The sequence below is a fragment of the Bos grunniens genome, chromosome 1 (genome assembly GCF_055505025.1).
Source record: "Bos grunniens cultivar Pamir isolate PY7600 chromosome 1, Bosgru_T2T1.0, whole genome shotgun sequence".
Taxonomy (NCBI): domain Eukaryota; kingdom Metazoa; phylum Chordata; class Mammalia; order Artiodactyla; family Bovidae; genus Bos; species Bos grunniens.
In genome coordinates, this window is record NC_141165.1 from 102,486,412 (window position 1) to 102,489,893 (window position 3,482).

The following is a 3,482-nucleotide window of genomic DNA, read 5'->3' on the forward strand; positions in this document are numbered from 1 at the left end:
CAATCTCTTCTAGAGATTCTCTTCAACCATCTCTCATACTTGGCTATTTATCAGTAAATAGCTCTTACTTTTTCTATTCTGTATTTGAGAAGAAGAGGGAGATCCAAGAGGGATACTTAGGAGCCTCTTAGCATTTTCAGTGGCACTCTGCCCACATAGGCCCACTCTGGTTTAGAAACCAACATTTAAAAACTAGATTATGGCATCCTGTCCCATCACTTCATGTCAAACAGAAGAGGGAAAAGTGGAAACAGTGACAGATTTTATTTTCTTGGGCTGCAAAATCACCATGGACAATGATCAGTCATGAAATCAAAAGATGTTTTCTCCTTGGAAGGAAAGCTATGACTAACCTAGACAGTGTATTAAAAAGCAGAGACACCATTTTGCTGACAAAGGTCCATACAGTTAAAGCTATGGTTTTTCCAGTAGTCATGTATGGATGTGAGAGTTGGACCAGAAAGAAGGCTGAGCCAAAGAATTGATGCATTCAAATTGTAGTGATGGAGAAGACTCTTGAGAGTCCCTTGGATAGCAAGGAGATCAAACCAGTCAATCCTAAAGGAAATCAACCCTGAATATTCATTGGAAGGACTGCTGTTGAAGTTGAAACTCCAATACTTTGGCCACCTAATGCGAAGAGCCAACTCACTGGAAAAGACCCTTGCTGAAAAAGATTGAGGGCAGGAGGAGAAGTGGGCAAAAAAGGATGAGATGGTTGGATGGCATCACTGCCTCAAAACATGAATTTGAGCAAATGCCAGGAGATAGTGAAGTATAGGAAAGCCTGGCGTGATGCATGAGCCACTGCATGGGGTTGCAAAGTGTCAGACAGGACTTAGTGACTAAACAACAAATGCCTACATGTGTTACCAATACAATAGGACTCTTCTATCTCCCCTCAAGTCTCTCTTTACCCTCCAGGGTGAGAGTGGTGGAATAATCATTGATAAGCTTTTGGGAAAGACATGTGGCCACCATTATGGGTCGGTCATGTAATTCTCTTTAGAATATAAACCACTGTAGTCTGTTTTATTTTTTTTAAGTGAATATACAATTTATTTAACATTCAAACTTCATTAAGACATGTGCAATATGGCAATTTTACTGGGGGTTTAACCCTACCTAGGATGATTGCTTGCTGGGGCTTAGCAACAGGGTCCAGTTCACACTTAGCACTAATTAAATACTTTATTGAATAAATATAATACCAAACAAAATGCATTCAAATGCTAAAAAAAAAAAAAAATCAATTTTAAAGGCCTTTCTATTCAGGCTAATGACAAACACAATAAAGGCAGATATGCTAGTTTAACATAATTGGCTGATTTTATACAGCACTTATATCTTTTAGTCCACGAGTATATTATTAAATGATAGAGAACATCTAATACAACCATTTCTACAGAACTAGGAAATGAATTTCCAAGAAAGAAAGATTTTACAGACCCTATCTTTTATACCCACCCCAACAGTCTAACTCTAAAGAGGATAAAGCCAATGACTTTCCTCACAAGAGCTCATGACTAATGTCACTTTGCTATCAAAATCTGTATTTCTGATCCATTATGAGCATTGAGACAGAATTCAAGTATTCCCAACGAAAGAAGCACAATGCATGTTGTGATTGCCTATTCAACAACAGCGAGCACTGCATTCAAAACTGTCTCATCCCAGGATTTAAATAAGGTCGGCCACATTCATTGGCATTTCCTCCACTGTAGTATTATAGAAAGTCTCAATGTCAAGAAGAATCCTCTTGTCTTCTTCAGTAACAAAGTTTATAGCCACACCTTTCCTTCCAAATCGACCCCCTCTGCCAATTGTGTGAATATAATTTTCACTATTGGTAGGTAGATCATAGTTTATAACCAATGACCCTTGTTGCACATCAATTCCACGAGCCAACAAGTCAGTAGTAATCAGAACACAGCTTGACCCTGATCAAAATTCCCTCATGATAACATCTCTTTCTTTCTGGTCCATGTCATCATGCAGGGCAGAAACTGTGAAGTCCCTGGCATGCATTTTCTCTGTGAGCCAGTCCACCTTGCGCCTTGTATTGAGAAAAATAACAGCCTGTGTAATTGTCAGTGTCTCATACAAGTCACAAAGTGTATCCAACTTCCATTCCTCTCTTTCAACATTAATATAAAACTGTTTGATTCCTTCAAGGGTCAATTCTTCCTTTTTCACCAAAATTCGAATTGGATCTCTCATGAATTTTTTGGTCACTTCCAACACATCCATTGGCATTATGGCAGAAAGCAACACCACCTGAATACTAGTATTTAATTCTTGGAAAATCTCATAGATTTGATCCTTAAACCCTCGGCTCAGCATTTCATCTGCTTCATCCAAAACGAACATTTTGATCCATTTTGGAGAGAGATATCTTCTGTTTAACATATCAAACACTCTCCCTGGTGTTCCAACAACAATATGTGGTGCTTCAGCCTGCAGTTTTTGCATTTCATTTCGAACATTTGTTCTACCAATGCAGGCATGACAAGTTGCTCCCATATAATCTCCAAGTGCCAGAATTACCTTTTGGATCTGTTGAGCCAGTTCTCTGGTGGGGGCCAGTACTAGTGCTTGGGTCTCCTTGAACTCAATCTCCAACTGTTGCAGGATGGAAATAGCAAATGTGGCTGTCTTGCCAGTACCTAACTCAGCTTGAGCAATCGCATCATACCCTTTAATACATGGAATAATAGCTCTCTGCTGAATAGCTGATGGCTTCTCAAAACCATAAGCATAGATGCCCCGAAGAAGAGACTCCTTTAAGTTTATATCATCAAAGTTATCAACAATCTCATTCCAGTTGCTCTTGATGACACCATCGGGGTCCATTCCCTCAGGGCCGCCATGTTCTCTGTTATAATCCGCAGAGCCACCAGACATGATCCGATGAACCACTCAGTGCTGTACTGAAAAGCTGTAGTCTGTTTTAAGCTTAATTTACAATTAAATTTAGTTGCAATCTCAAAACATTAGAAAATGTCTCATTTTATATCATTTACACTGACTCTACAGTTTAAGCTGCTTTTGTCATGAGAACTGTCTGTATTTCCTGTTCTTGCTTTCTCTGAGACACAGTATTATACCAGCTACTTTACCAACTTTTCTGAACTTTTGTCCTTATGCTCAAACATTACCCAATGGAGACAGTGAGCTAGTTCCATAAAAGTCTCTGGTGGGGGGTGATGAGAGGATACATTATCAAGAAACTTAGAATCTGCTTGAAAGACAAAACTTACACACATAAAATTACAGTATACCATATTATTTCAGGGAATATCAAAGGAATTGTCAGAGACAATCATCACTCAAGGAAGCTACTGGTTCATAGCTAGCAATCATGCCATTATCTTACAGAATTGGTAACTGGAAAACATAAGCACATTTTCATTTAGAAAAAAAAAAAGAAGACAGTTTCCCTCTTCATTTTGAGAGTTTTGAATGAGGTCTTTAGACAAGTA

At 38.7% G+C, this 3,482-nt stretch overlaps 1 pseudogene across 1 annotated transcript; it reads right to left on the bottom strand.

Annotated features, from left to right (window-relative positions):
* Positions 1–1,030: 1,030 nt before the first annotated feature.
* LOC147380028 (eukaryotic initiation factor 4A-II pseudogene) lies at positions 1,031–2,933 on the bottom strand (annotated as a pseudogene). Its single transcript, XR_015166021.1, has one exon. The product of XR_015166021.1 is annotated as a eukaryotic initiation factor 4A-II pseudogene (transcript).
* Between the last annotated feature and the right edge of the window lie 549 nt (positions 2,934–3,482).